The sequence below is a fragment of the Giraffa tippelskirchi genome, chromosome 1 (assembly GCF_054371585.1).
Source record: "Giraffa tippelskirchi isolate mGirTip1 chromosome 1, T2T-mGirTip1v1.2.pri, whole genome shotgun sequence".
NCBI lineage: Eukaryota > Metazoa > Chordata > Mammalia > Artiodactyla > Giraffidae > Giraffa > Giraffa tippelskirchi.
The window spans coordinates 226,277,203-226,293,110 of NC_137275.1; the positions used below are offsets into that span (position 1 = coordinate 226,277,203).

At 48.7% G+C, this 15,908-nt stretch overlaps 2 long non-coding RNA genes across 2 annotated transcripts; one reads left to right on the plus strand and one right to left on the minus strand.

The window, feature by feature from the left end:
* Positions 1-664: 664 nt before the first annotated feature.
* Positions 665-10,461, minus strand: LOC145541055 (uncharacterized). Its single transcript, XR_014078736.1, has 2 exons — positions 8,441-10,461; positions 665-2,599 (listed from the first exon to the last, which is right to left on the minus strand). It is a non-coding gene; the product is annotated as an uncharacterized LOC145541055 (long non-coding RNA).
* A 187-nt stretch (positions 10,462-10,648) lies between these two features.
* On the plus strand, positions 10,649-15,710 carry LOC145541061 (uncharacterized). The gene is made up of 2 exons (XR_014078738.1): positions 10,649-10,866; positions 11,367-15,710. It is a non-coding gene; the product is annotated as an uncharacterized LOC145541061 (long non-coding RNA).
* Positions 15,711-15,908: the final 198 nt, after the last annotated feature.

The window sequence follows — 15,908 nt, forward strand, 5'->3', positions numbered from 1 at the left end:
GACACAGCCTGGATCACTGACGTCCTGGCTTCACTGTTGCAGAAGCTTTGGCAGCCCGAGGCCCCCCAGGAAAGCCCCCGCCCCAGCTGCAGCGTCGCCCTCACCCTGGTCCCGGATGTCTGATCATGAGGGGAGGTGAGCCGTGAGATGTGGATGCTGTCAGATTGCGTTATGGCCAGAGGTCCAACAGCAGACTCGCTGACCGATTGTTAATTTTTTATTGGGTGTAAGCTTATTTGGGTATGAATGTTCTGATGTCTATTCCTCTGAAAGATATTTGTTCCTGCACAACCTGCTTCCTGGCCCTTCCGAGACTCCATCTCGTGGTCAAGCATCAGCCCTAGAGGTGGGATCTTGCCATCTGTCTATTTCAGCTGCGCCTGACCTTGAACAACAGTGTGCGACCCACTGGGCCCTGTGGGAATGACCCAGACTCTATCGTTTGTGGGGACGATACGAGCAAGCAATACAAGCAGAGCATTGACAAAGGGCGTCAGGTGCAAACGTAGCTGTTTGCACAGATTCAGTCTCCCCCCACCTGACATCAACACAACAGCCGAGTTAAAATCCAGCTGAAATCACACAATTAGATGAAAGAAAAATGTTTTCTGTGACATTCTTCAAGCCTAGTGTTCACACAGGGAAAAGGAGTTGACTGCTCAAATTAAGTTCCTTGATAAATATTTATAAATGTCCTTTTAAAATATATTATTAACAACAGCTGCTTAAAAAATACAGCTAAGTGTTCAGTAAACAAAACCTTTTCAAAGAGAGGAATCAATGTGATTTCGTGGGACAGATGATGAAGCACCTAATTCTCCATTTGAGAAATCAAAATTCCACGTTCCAGGTGTTCAAACAATTCTAAAACACTTTTTTCTAAAATTATAACAGATGCTCAGGCAAGAAACAACTGAGTTTGGGGAGAAATCAGTGCATCCAGGTGTGATGGACTCTACAAACACAGATGCCACACACACAAACACAGATGCCACACACACGTCGGAAAAGGAGATGCTGGGGTCTGAGACGTCTCAGGTTGCAGTTGACGAGAAAGGGTTGGCAAAGTTGGACAATATTAGCTTATGTTTATATATCTACTCAATCTTCAGTTGCAAAAGTCTCTGGAAAAGGATTCCATGGTCATCTTAGGAAAGTCCTGGAATGTGCCGAATTCTAGGTTACTTGGATTCTACTGGGTTACTTCCCAAAAGTTAAAGGTTAACGCCGTGTAGGACTTGTGCCAGGCCCTGGACCGTGTCCTCGGCGCCAGGCACTGTGCACGCTCAGCCCCCATCACTCAGCCTCCTGGGCCCCGGGGTGCCAGCGCTGCTGGGGGGTTTACGTGGGGGCTGCTCTCGTTACACAGAAAACCCTTCCCGTGAGACAGTGAACGGAACAGCCTGTAGATTTTGTCAGAAACGCCCCTTTCAGTCTGGTTTTACAGCAAAGCTGTGTGTGTCTGTGTTGTGTCTCTGTGTATGTTGGTCCACATAGGGGCGTCTCACAGACCCTTAGGGTCTGCTCGCAACTCTTAATTTATTTTTCTTTCTCCTTCACAAACTGAATAACGTCAGTTGGCCTATTCCAGAACATTGATTTTTTGGATATTACATGAATATTCAGATTCTCCTTTTCACATTGAGTGTGTTTTCTTTGGAAATGGTATATTTTGTGTAAGCTGTCAGATTCATGTGCACAGAATGGTTTGAATTTTTGTTATGTTTTAATATCTGTTCCATCTACAGTGATATATCTCCCTTTTCCCTTCATACTGGAATTTTATACCTTTTCTCTTTTTACTGTTTTTCAGTCTCACTAGAGGTATATCATTTTAAAACTCTTTTAAAAGAACCTAGTTTTGTTTCACTGATGATCTGTATTATTTTCTTGTTTTCTGTTTAATGGATTTACACTCCTACTTTCTTTTTCATCAGTGAGGATTGCTATGCTTTCTGCACAGATCAATCTTTTTACCCATAAGTAATATCTACCTTGATCCCCGGTAAATTTTTTAGTTCAAGGGTTTATCTTGTGTAAATATAATAATCCCTACTGTTTAAAATTAAAATTTGTGGAGTACACCTATTTCCAGCCTTTTATTTTGATCTTACGTATGTCATTATATTTGAAGTGAGTTTCTTTTAAATATCTTTTTTCATCATTTGAAAAATTTATTCTGACAATCCCTGACTTCGTTGGTATATTAAGCCAGTTTCATTTAATGTAAAAGGTGACAATTAGGGCTGAAGTTTGCCATTTTATGGGCTTCCCCGGTGGCTCAGCAATAAAGATTCTGCCTGCAATGCAGGAGACACACCTAGAGGCAGGTTCGATCCCCGGATCTCCTGGAGGACGGCCTGGCAACCCCCTCAGTATTCCTGCCTGGAGAATCAGTCTCATGGAGAGGACTCTGGTGGGCTACAGTCAGTGGAACGGCAAAGAGTCGGGCACATCTGAAGTGACTGAGCATGCAAACGTTGTCATTTTATTAAGGAAACTGTCATCTTCTCACTTCACATTTTTACCCACAAACTAGTAGTGGATTTTCCATCACAGCTGATGATATTTTAATTCAAGAGTCTCGATAATTTCCCGTCTGTCAAAAAATAATGGAAGGTTTAGTATCTCTGTGCAATGACTGTCCAGATGCCATTTAATCAACTCATGGAACACATAATCATTTTGTCAATATACTTCTTTATCTATCAGTAGCATTAAAAACATTAGCCTCTGCTTAATATAGTTGATTTCAATAGTTCTTCGTTAATAATAATTCATGTGCTGTTATAATCTAAAACCAGTTTTAAATCATGACTTTACATTCTTTCTCATTTAATTATAGATACCAAAAGAAAAGAGCTGATTCTCTCCAGTTTTGTACTTGACACAAGCTGGTCCCCAGAGGCCCAGGCTGTCCCTCTGCTGTGACTGCATTTTCCATTCTGTCCCGTTTATTCCCCGCTCCCAGGCTTTGTTCTCCCTCCAGCAGGTGCTCACTCTTTTATAATTAATGGATGTCTTTGTAGCCCAACTTCTGTGTGAAAAAAATATGTGAGATTGTTCCTTGTGCATTTTAATTTAAATACTTACTACTGTGCAGTATGTAATTTTCTTTCTTATTTTTTATGTAATTGGTTGCTGCATATAAAGGATCTTTATTATTCCAGGTCATGGAGTGGTAGTGCAGAGCACACGTGGGCTCTATTTTGTTAATCAAATGTGTGGGCTTTAAAAACAGCTGAGAAAAGAAGAGAAGCGAAAGGCAAAGGAGAAAAGGAAAGATCTAATGCGGGGTTCCAAAGAATAGCAAGGAGAGATAAGAAAGCCTTCCTCAGTGATCAATGCAAAGAAATAGAGGAAAACAGAATGAGAAAGACTAGAAATCTCTTCAAGAAAATTAGAGACATGAAGGGAACATTTCATGCAAAGATGACCACAATAAAGGACAGAAATAGTAGGGACCTGACAGAAGCAGAAGATATAAGAAGAGGTGGCAAGAATACCCAGAAGAACTATACAAAAAAGATCTTTATGACCCAGATAACCACGATGGTGTGATCACTCACCTAGAGCCAGACATCCTGGAATGTGAAGTCAAGTGGGCCTTAGAAAGCATCACTACAAACAAAGCTAGTGGAGGTGATGGAATTCCAGTTGAGCTCTTTCAAATCCTGAAAGATGATGCTGTGAAAGTGCTGCACTCAATATGCCGGCAAATTTGGAAAACTCAGCAGTGGCCACAGGACTGGAAAAGTCAGTTTTCATCCCAATCCGAAAGAAAGGCAATACCAAAGAATGCTCAAACTACAGCACAATTGCACTCATCTCACACGCTAGTAAAGTAATACTCAAAATTTTCCAAGCCAGACTTCAATAGGACATGAACCATGAACTATAAGGCCCAGAAAAAATACCAATGAAAAAGTTCAGTTCAGTTCAGTCACTCAGTCGTGTCCGACTCTTTGTGACCCCATGAACTGCAGCACACCAGGCCTCCCTGTCCATCACCAACTCCCGGAGTTTACTCAAACTCATGGGCATTGTGTTGGTGATGCCATCCCACCATCTCATCCTCTGTCATCCCCTTCTCCAACCTTCAATCTTCCAAAGCATCAGGATCTTTTCCAATGAGTTGATTCTATGTATCAGGTGGCCAAAGTATTGGAGTTTCAGCTTCAGCATCAGTCCTTCCAATGAATATTCAGGACTGATTTCCTTTAAGATGGACTGTTTGGATCTCCTTGCTGTCCAAGGGACTCTTAAGAATCTTCTCCAACACCACAGTTGAAAAGCATCAATGCTTTGGCACTCAGCTTTCTTTATAGTCCAACTCTAACATCCATACATGACTACTGGAAAAACCATAGCTTTGACTAGATGGACCTTTCTTAGTAAAGTAATGTCTCTGCTTTTTAATATGCTATTTGGGTTGGTCATAGCTTTTCTTCCAAGGAGTAAGCGTCTTTTAGTTTCATGGCTGCAGTCACCATCTGCAGTGATTTTGGAGCCCCCCAAAATAGTCTCCCACTGTTTCCCCATCTATTTGCCATGAAGTGATGGGACTGGATGCCAATCTTAGTTTTCTGAATGTTGAGTTTTGAGCTAACATTTTCACTCTCCTCTTTCACTTTCATCAAGAAGCTCTTCAGTTACTTTTCACTTTCTGCCGTAATAGTGGTGTAATCTGCATATCTGAGATAATTGATATTTCTCCTGGTAACCTTGATTCCAGCTTGTGCTTCATCCAGCCTGGCGTTTCTCATGATGTACTCTGTGTATAAGTTAAATAAGTAGGGTGACAATATACAGCCTTGACGTACTCCTTTCCTAGTTTGGTACCAGTCTGTTGTTCCATGTCTAGTTCTAACTGTTGCTTCTTGACCTGCATACAGATTTCTCAGGAGGCAGGTAAGGTGGTCTGGTATTCCCATCTCTTTCAGAATTTTCCACAGTTTATTGGGATCCACACAGTCAAAGGCTTTGGTATAGTCAATAAAGCAAAAGTAGATGTTTTTCTGGAACTCTCTTGCTTTTCGATGATCCAGGCGATGTTGGCAATTTGATCTCTGGTTCCTCTGCCTTTTCTAAAACCAGCTTGAACATCTGTAAGTTCATGGTTCACGTACTGTTGGAGCCTGGCTTGGAGAATTTTGAGCATTACTTTGCTAGCATGTGAGATGAGTGCAATTGTGCTGTAGTTTGAGCATTCTTTGGCATTGCCTTTCTTTCGGATTGGGATGAAAACTGACTTTTCCAGTTCTGTGGCCACTGCTGAGTTTTCCAAATTTGCCGGCATATTGAGTGCAGCACTTTCACAGCATCATCTTTCAGGATTTGAAAGAGCTCAACTGGAATTCCATCACCTCCACTAGCTTTGTTTGTAGTGATGCTTTCTAAGGCCCACTTGACTTCACATTCCAGGATGTCTGGCTCTAGGTGAGTGATCACACCATCGTGGTTATCTGGGTCATGTAAATCTTTTTTGTATAGTTCTTCTGGATATTCTTGCCACCTCTTCTTAATATCTTCTGCTTCTGTCAGGTCCATACCATTTCTGTCCTTTATTGTGGTCATCTTTGCATGAAATGTCCCCTTGGTATCTCTAATTTTCTTGAAGAGATTTCTAGTCTTTCTCATTCTATTGTTTTCCTCTATTTCTTTGCATTGATCACTGAGGAAGGCTTTCTTATCTCTCCTTGCTATTCTTTGGAACCCTGCATTAGATTGGGTATATCTTTCCTTTTCTCCTTTGCTTAAGAAGGGGCATAAAATATATCTGAAGCAATATTGGCAGAAAATACCCCAAATTATCTGAAATAGCAATCGCAGATCCAGAAAGCACAACACACTCTGAACAGGAGAGTCACAAGGAAAGCCACTCGAGGCCCCTGGAGCAAGTTGCTGAAAACGAAAGATAAAAAGGCAGCCAGATGCAGAAAGACATTTATTCCATGTCGGGAGCAATGATAAAACTCACAGAGGATATTTTGTCACAAAAATAATAATTGGTGGCAGAAGAAAATGTCAGTGAATAAAAAGTATGTCAAATTAGGAATGCATCTAGCAAAACCATCTTTCAAACATTAAGGATAAATAAAGACATTTTAAGATGAATTAAAGCTGAATAAATGTGTTCCCAGCTGATCTGCAGCCTGAGAAATGATGAAGGAAGTTCTTCAGGCTGAAGAGAGATTTTATCAGAAAGAAACGTGGTGTCCAGAAGTAATTACAAACACCAGAAAGAGTAAATATGAAGATGAATAAAAGCAGTGTTTCCCTTTCTTCTGTTGCATTCTTCAAAAGTTGACTATTTAAAACAACCACCACAGAAAACAAACTATGGTGAGATTACAGCAGACAAGACAGGAGAGACTGTGGGTGGATTTAATGTCATGAAGGTCTTTATATGACCCAGATGGATGAGACTATGTCAGAGTAAACCATAAAAAGATAAAGATAAAAATGGTGATTTTGAAGGAAACTTCTGAAAGATAAATAATAGAGACAAAAGTCAATAGAGGAACAGAATGGATAATGAATATTCACCCGTTCAAGCCAAAATATAACAGCGAAAGAAGAAAAAGGGAACCAAGAAGGGTACATTGAGAAAGACTCGTAAGATGGTAAACTGAAACCCAACCCAAAGGGCGTTCATGGAAAGAGATCAAACGTCCAGGCTGTAAACCAGCTGGGCCTAAAGCCAGGCTTGTCTCCATGGCCAGGTTGTGGGTCATTTCTCGCTGTTTGGAGACTTGAGCTTGTTTCCAGCTTCTCTGTGAGCAGTGACGCTGCCGGGAAATCTGTGCTTCTCTCTGCGGTTGTGCTGCTCTTCCTAAGGTACATTTCTGTGCACACCTCTACTGCCACATGCATAGACATGGGACCGGAGAAGGCACCCCGCTCCAGTGCTCTTGCCTGGGAAATCCCATGGACAGAGGAGCCTGGTAGGCTGCAGTCCATGGGGTCGCGAAGAGTCGGACACGACTGAGCGACTTCACTTTCACTTTTCACTTTCATGCACTGGAGAAGGAAATGGCAACCCACTCCAGTGTTCTTGCCTGGAGAATCCCAGGGACGGGGGAGCCTGGTGGGCTGCCGTCTATGGGGTCGCGAAGAGTCGGACACGACTGAAGTGACTTAGCAGCAGTAGCAGCAGACACGGGACACCAAAACATTTTCTGCACCGTATGGACAAGCAATCAGCTCCCAGTTAGTTCACGTCTGTGGCTGAACCCTGGAAACAGTCTTTGAAGAAATTAACAACACGTTTTCAAACTTGAAATATATTGTTGACCTCTTTTTCCCTCTTACGATCTATGTGTTGAAGACACTGAGACGTTGGTCTTCCAGAAGTCCCACCAGCTGGTGCTGATGACTGCGTTCCCGATGTGTAACTTGTCAAGTATTTTCGTCAGTTCCCAGTATTTTCTGTATATTGATACTTAGATCAAGATGCTGCACCAAATTCATGGTATTGATCCACGTTTCTGGTGAGACTGATCACCTGGTGACTCCTGCTCTATGACAAGAAGGATCTAGTGTCTGCTCGCCTCCTCCTCTCTCGCTCCCTCATTGACTGGCGGTAACAGTCACCACCCAGGCTCATTAATGTGTTAAGGGTAGCGAAGTCCTGATATTTTAACATCGTCATTCTTTTCTTACTTAGCTGAAATATTTCTACACAGAGAAAGCTCCCTTTATCAACTATTTGGTTACTCCGAGGTACGGTTTTTATATGAAAGGCAGGATAAATGCTTCATTCTTTCTCTTTCTTTCCATTTTCAAAATTACGAGTTGCAAGTCTAGTATTTCCCAAAAGTGATCACAGATTCCTTTGATTTTACCTGCTGAGAATCATCAATAATTCATGGAATTTTATGTAATAAGAGGTGCTTCGATCCCTAACAGTTATTATTTCTGATGCTAAAACTGTCCTGTCCTTTCCCAGGAGAAGCCTGTTGTGTTGTATCCTGAGCGTTTTCAAGAAAGTTTCAATAAGTGAGAGCATCATACAGAAAGGTGCACGTTCCCAGGCTCAGAGAACGTTTGCAAACTGCACAGGCGCTGGGACCAGCCAGGGAGAGCGGCTCTAGCATCCCAGAATCCCCTCCCCGACCCCTGGATTTCCAACCAGCTGAATAATTTATAAGAATTAGTAAACAGCAAAATAAGATGCTTTCCTTTCACCAGGCTTCTCTTCACAGCTCAGCTCTTTGGACACATGAATAACATCAGCAGTGACTTTAAATGGGTATACACCAGGACTTAGATGTCAATTTTGAAAGCAAAAAAGATGCATTTTCATTAAGCATCAGAGAACTCCAATGCTCTGGGGCCATACATTTGCCCCACGTAGCAGAAACAGGAGCCTGGCTTCCTTCCTGGTTGAACGTTTCTGGTGTAACTCAGGCATGTAAACACTCTCGGCAAATCCTACCTGTTTCAACAGAGCCAAGGGACCTGAAAGGCACATGCTCCATCTCCAAGCAGCATTACAAGTCGCGTTTTCATCACATTCCATTTTCTTCGAGTGTTTTCTATGTTCTGTTAGACTTCCAAGCATTTTCTTCAAATAAAAGTCACTTCTCTTACTGGTTTCCCCATCCTCATTTTTAAAATGAACAAAAGTTAATGGCTAAAGATACCAGCTGACACGCTGCCCCCAGAAGCTGCTTCTCACATATAAGAAAAAGGAAAGGAAGGATGTGAGAAGGTGAGGAGCTCAGCGCTGGCACAGGAGGAGTGGGCTCTAAGGTCCTGTCGTTAGCGTGCCCGGGGGCGCGCTCACTGGACTCCCCTGCGGGCGCTGCGCCTGAGACGTGCCCGGAGACCCGCTGCCCGCGGGCAGGTGAGGGGCCGCAGGCCGCTGGTCGGCGGTGGTGGTGGGGGGCCCACAGGAAGCGTGCGGCTCCACAGACGGCGGCCTTCAGTCACAGGTCCGTTAACCGGTTCTAAGGGAGACGCGTGTGGCTATTCCACCGGGACGAGGCCTCCGGGTCAGGTGAGTCCAGAACCGAGACCGAGCTGCGTGCAGAGCGGGGGCGGGGCTGCTGAGCTCGGGGAGGCGGCCCAGCAGACCCCCATGCGGACCCCTTGGGAAGCTCCAGGTCACCAGGACCTTAGCGAGCCGGTGCTGCCCGAGAAGGGCGTCCCCCTCCCCGCTCTCCAACACAGCGCCGTTTCTAGGCCAACCCTGCCCTCCCGTCAGTCGGGGGAAAGCAGGACCACTGCATCTCTCAGCAGACAGGAAGGCGCGAGGCTCTGCTTACGATTCAGCTCACGCGTCCCCAGCGGAGCTTCACGGAAACGGCTGAAAGCTCTTGCTGCTTTTCGGGACCCCTTCTCCAGACGGCTGGAAGCTCTGGAACCTTCCCTGCCGCTCAGGCCCCCTGCGCAGCCTGCCAGCTGCTGGACGCGCATCCCGTCCCTACCACGGGACCTGCCCGCACCCCGTCTCTCTTTGGCCCCCGCTCTAATTACTCTGAAAAGGTCCCCTGCGCCTCGAACGACTAAAACCCCACATCTGGGCTCCCCGTGTTCTTCACGGGGAACCAGCTCTTCTGTCTCCTGTCGTGGGAAACGCTGGCCGTGCTCCCTCACGATGACAAAGGGCGGGGAACGTGACCCCCGGGCAGGCTCCCAGAAGCCTGCTGCCCGGCCTGCGGCGAGGCCCGTCCCCTGTCTGTGTCCAGCCTCTCTTCTCGTCTCCCGCTTGTCTGCGTCACGCTTTTCAAGCCTCAGATCGCGGTTTGGTTCCGAGAACAACTCTTTTCCAGAGAAACGCTGCAGCTGTCCGCCAGCGCTGGGGTTTCGCTCCAGGAGGAGGTGGTGGTGGGGGAACCCCGGAAAGGCAGGAAGAGCACCCCACGTCCACGTGGCCCCGGCTTGACCCCGGGGAGCCTCGGGGAGCCCTCCCCTGGGCCGGGAGCTGCGGGGGACACTTGCGGGCGAGTCCTTAGGTCGGTCCAGCAGGACCGGGAAGGCCTGTGGTCTCCAGTCGGCTCCCGCCAGAGCGCTGCCCGACGCTGCCTGCACACGGCTTTCCCTCTTCACAGTGGGGGTGGGGCTGGAAGTCCACGTATCTTCACAGGATGCCCCCGAGGACGGCCCTCAGGCGCTGGGGGGAGCGTCGGCTTTCTGCGGTTCGCGGCCCGGGTCTTGGCCTGGTGCCCTGACTCTTCCCTCCAGGGTCCCCTGTGGTCCCGCCAGTGACCGCCCTTCTCATTACTGGTTCCCTGCTGTGCTGCCCGCCCACGGGGCCCCCACCCCGAGTCAGGGACCCCCACCGCTTCCCTCTCCACACAAGCCCACAATGAGCACACTTCACACCATGATTTGTGGGGGGCTCCAGGGCTTGCTGCACGGCTGTCCTCCACCTTCCGAAGAGTCCAAACAGGGCAGCTGCGCCACCAAGGACGACCGGTGCCGGCCCCCGCCGCGGCCCCGCCCCGCCGCGGCCCATGTCCCGCCCCGCCGCGGCCCAAGTCCCGCCCCGCCGCGGCCCAAGTCCCGCCCCGCCGCGGCCCCGCCCCGCGGCCCCGCCCCCGCGGCCCCGCCCCCGCGGCCCCGCCCCCGCGGCCCCGCCCCCGCGGCCCCGCCCCCGCGGCCCATGTCCCGCCCCCGCCGCGGCCCCGCCCCGCCTCTCCCCGCTCACCTCGCCATCCTGGGGACAGTCCACTGCCATCCAGCGCAGACGGAGCGGCTGCAGGCTGAGACCTGCTCAGGTGGCTCTGTGACGTGGACCCTGGCACCCGATGGCCTCTGCCTCACCGGGTGCAGAGCAGATGCCCTTGGAGGAGAGAGAGGTGGGTCCACGCCCACCGCCGCCCAGAGGTCTGGGGGTCAGTGGTTCAAGGAGAGCAGGTGAGCCTCCTGTTCTCTGACACCTCGAGTGCTCAGCACGTCTGTCGTGAAGTGATGATTTATCTGTGAGTATAGAGGATTCCTGCCTGAAACAGCTTTGAGCGGCCTCTAAATAGCACTGACCTGGAGCAAGTGTCTGGGGTGATGAGCTCCAGATACCCTTCCCAGATCAAAGATACTTATAAAAGGCGTCAAACAAGCCCGCGAGGCGGTGCGTCAGCGCCCCCCCCCGCCCCCCGCACACCCGCTGGCTTCCCATTGGCTCGGCCCTGTCTTCAGCCCCTCCGTGCAGGCCTGCTCCCTCCCCTCGCCGCAAGAGCGCAGCTCCCGCAGGCCGGCTGGCGCTGGGCCTAAACTGTGGTAACTTGACAGACACCTAGTATTTTAATCAAATGGGCCCATTTGAATAATAATCTGGCCTTGGGGTTACATGAAGGCACAGAAAGTTTCAAGTATGACTAAAAGGACAATGAAAGTGTTATAAAAATTCCCTGTTCCAGGAACAGAGAGGAAAAAGAGATGCAGAAGCCAGAATAGGACTCTGAAGGCTGAGCACCGAAGAATTGATGCTTTTGAACTGTGGCAGTATCAGACTAAGCTGCCATTTCCTTCTCCAGGGGATCTTCCCGACCCAGGGATCGAACCTGGGTCTCCTGCATCGTAGGCAGACACTTTACCGTATGAGCCACCAGAGGTAACTTATTACTTTATCTTTGTTGGAGAAGACTCTTGAGAGTCTCTTGGACTGCAAGGAGATCCAGCCAGTTCATCCTAAAGGCAATCAGTCCTGAATATTCATTGGAAGGACTGATGCTGTGCCTGAAACTCCAATACTTTGGCCACCTGATGCAAAGAACCGACTCCTTGGGAAAGACCCTGATGCTGGGAAAGGCTGAAGGCGGGAGGAGAAGGGGACGACAGAGGGTGAGATGGTTGAATGGCATCACCAACTCGATGGACATGAGTTTGAGCAAGCTCTGGGAGTTGGTGATGGACAGGGAGGCCTGGTGTGCTGCAGTCCATGGGGTCGCAGAGAGTCAGACACGTCTGAGCAACTGAATTGAACTGAACTGAATGCAGACCTGCAGGAGTTAGTGGGCAGGTGTCCACCTAGTGGTCACACTCGGTAATACATGCTCTCCTCTCCAGGCTTTGGCAAAGATCGCTGTGGTGATTCTCAGAGATCCTGGCACCACTGTGAGTGATGAACAGGGCTGGTTCACTCCTGTTATTATTAAGACGGGAATAGTTAAAGTGAACAAAGCTGGCTAAGTTGAAAAGAAAACACAGACGATCAAAGAGAAATCCTTTATTCCTTTGCATTATGTGCTCTTTATATAATTATGTTGTTGCCTTTGACATTACTAACACCAGACTGAAGTGCCTTCTGCTGAGTGCGTCACAGGGGTAATCGCCATGTGATGTATGGCGATCAGCTTATGAGTGAGCCAGCCCACAGGAGCAGGTGCCTCAAGCCCAGGTCCTGGGGTCCAGGGCTTCTCCACCCTCACACCCTCTGCCTCCAGGCATAGCTGGCCATCCCGCCAAGAGCTCAGGGCTCCTGAGGGGCCGCGTGGTGGGAGCCTGGCTGGGCCGTGGGCTTCCTGGCACATCGGGCAGCTCCTCTGTGCAAGCCCTTCTTACACGTGTCACTAGAAACTGCTGGCCCCTTTCCCAGGCAAAGGAAGCTGAGGCTTGAACTCATGGAACCCCCCCGGGATCAGAAAGGCAATGGAGCTGGGCCTGAGCCCACGCAGGGCCCTGGCCACGTCCGGCTCTGGCACTTGACAATTTAAGGCCGCGGTTCCCAGCCTTTTTGGCACGAGGGACTGGTGTTGTGGAAGACAACTTTTCCACGGATGGGGGTGAGGGATGGGGGGGATGGTTTCAGGGTGATTCTCATAAGGAGCTCGCAACCTGGACCCCTCTCATGCACTGTCCACGTAGGGTCTGTGCTCCTATGAAAATCTGATGCCACCAAGGAGGCGGGGCTCAGGTGGTAGTGCAACCGATGGACAGTGGCTGTAAATACAAATGAAGCTTGTTCACTTAGCCACTGCTCATTCCGTGCTGTGGGATCCAGTTCCTAACAGGCTATGGACAGGTGTTGGTCGATGTGGCCTGAGGGTTGGGGGCCATTGCTTTAAGAGATGAAGCAAGTTGAATTTATCTGTTTTGCTTAATGTGACTGCAAACCTAGAAGCAGGCTGGAGGCCCCTGTCCTCTCAGGGCAGGAGGACAGGCACTAGTGGTGGGAGCAGGGGACACAGGAAGGGGAGAAGCGAGAGTGAGGCCACACGAGAGGAAGCTTCGGGAGCCAGAGGAGGAATGTTGATCTCCGTGGAGAAAGCAACCAAGAGCAGCTGCCGGACGGTGGAGGGAGGAGAGATGGTTAGAAAGCCCTTGTGGAGCTGGAGTGACTTTGCAGATCACCTGCTGCTCTAATTCTTAAACATTTGTCCCTGATGCTCTTAGCTAGTAAATTATACAAAATACTGTTGGGATAAAGAGTTTTCAAGCCAATCATCTATTGTTTCACAAAGATGAAACTGAGACATACACTAAGCAAAGTCTACAAAGAAACAAATCAGATCAAAGTTAAGCAACTGAACATGGTCAACAGTTAGGGACCAATTGCGGGTAAGTTGATATTCAAAAGCGATGGTCATTCCACAACAGCTACTTAGTTAAGTCATGTTATGTGCATAGAAACTAGGGTTACGACAGAGTCACATTTCAGCAAAGCATCCACTTGTCTCGAAACTAAAAAAGATGTGTGTGTGTCTTCTTCAAACAACAGACAGCACAAGACTCCTTTGCATAGCTACAATATGAAATGGAGAATCATAAAAACTAAATTATATTTGGAGTTTCTTGAGCAAAACTTCTGAAAAATTATCAGGAATTGGGCAGTTGAGTACACAATGGCAGCAGGTTAAACGGCCTGATGCAGCTGTCAGCACAGCATGGCTAACGAGCTGGACGGGCCACTCTGGGCACGTGTGCTGGTGTGCTGGTGTGCACGCATTTAACACTCATGGGCTCTCCAGTGGGAGATCCCTGTGACAAGGACGCTCATCCTCAGAGAACCCTGTCATTTGTCCAGGATAATATGCGTTCATAAGTTGCAGTAATGAGATTCAAACCCAGATCAGAAGGAGAGCAAATCCTGCGTAAAGACCCTAAACCAAGAGCTGAGCCTGTGGCGTCTCCTCCGCTGTTTCCAGTAACCTGAGAGCCTGTGACCCGAGCACAGGGAGCTTTAGCGGAGGCCAGCGGACAGGGGCTGCTGGAGGGGGCCTCCGTGTGTGCATTTATTAACTACAGGGTTTAAATGCATGGACACAAACACCCTTAGCTGTGATTGGCTTATTGCTTCATTTTCAGATGTGTAATAGATTTAGATTATATGTTTTCATCAGAATGTCATAAGGTTTATTCTATATTGTTTTTGTGGTTAGGAATGAAAATGTCACACTAGCCTTTTAAAGTGCTTTGGGCAACAGCAAAGACAATTACTTCTGTACCAGCCCAGGGTCCTCAAGGTGCTCAGGGTGGGAGGACCCGAGGGGTTTCTGGGTGCTCACGTCACACGGGCTCCCCTGGGGCAGGTGGCCTGACCTAGAGCCTGAAGCTAAAGAGTTCAATGTTTAGCTTTTCAGCAGACAATCTCCTTCAAAAGCATTTGAAGGTTCGGTGCATATTGAATTTCAGATGCTTCTCAAAACTAAGTGTTTGAAAACTAAATCTGTTTTCCCGTGGTAAGATTCCGCTGGTGATTCGTAAATAGCATTCCAGGGACTGAATCCCTGGCACAACAAACATGGTGTTTACCTCATTATCTGGAATGCCTTTAAGGAAGTCTAGTATCAGCTTATAAATTTCTTCCTAGCGAAAGAATCGCACACATTCCAAGGCCCTTCACAAGCTGTCGGGTGTGACTGAGTTCAGAAGGTGCTTGTCGCTTCAGCCCGAGTGCCTCTCAGTAAGCATGGAAAGGGGAAATCTGGTGGCTTCAAGGAGTTAATCTATAACAGTAATGGAAAAGAAAATTGTAAAGAATCCATATTTTCTTCATGGGGTGAAAAAAACTGACTTTAATTGCCGAAGGTGGAGACAGAGAAGGAGACAAGGACCCGTGCGGGCCCCCAGGGGCCAGTGGGCAGGTCCACCAGTGTTGGCTGCCGCCTCCCGAGCAGGAGGCCGTGGGCTGGGGTAAGGACGGGGCTGGGGGCATGCCGTGGGGACCAACTGCCCAGGGCTCTCTCCTGGAAGATGAGCAGAGGTCACGGTGACAGGAGGGGCAACTTCTCAGGTACTGCGACCTCACGTCCAGCCCCTCAGGGAGGGAGCGACATCTCCTGCTGCCATCCTGATGGGGACCCGCGCCTGCGCTGCACTGACAGCCTCTCCGGTGCTGAGATGCCCTGAGCCACGTCGGTGCAAGGCCACAGCACGGGACCACTGGGACCTGGGGTCCCTGCCGACGGGACCAGTCAAGGTGCAGTCACCCTGGACCACGTCGCTGCAAGGCCCACAGCACAGGCAGACACACGTGTTGGAACTGCCAAGACCTCGGGAGGGGCCCTACTGGGACCTGGGGCCCCTGCCGATGGGACCAGTCAAGGAGCGGTCACCCTGGGCCAGCTGTGCCCTAATCCAGCACGACCGTGTCCTTGTTCACGAGGAGTCCGGGCCCAGATGCGCACACAGAGATCACTGTGGCCTGGTGCTGCTTCAGGCCAAGGAGCAGGAAGCCTCACCCCGAGGAGCTGGAGGGGCCTGTTCACTGATGTTTTTACAACGTGAGTCAGTTATAAATAAAACTGGCATAAACACAGTCACCTATGCATGCATTTCTGTAGGCTGTGTAACAGTAGTAGAAATGCTAAGTTTTGTGATGTGTGTACACCCAGATTTTAAGATAAATGGCCGTTTCCCACAGTGGTTTCACTAGTTGAAACCAGCCAGCTTGGGGAGTTCAGCTGCTTAGTAACCAATGCTTATGGAATCACTGACACTGAAATTGGCATTTCAGGTCA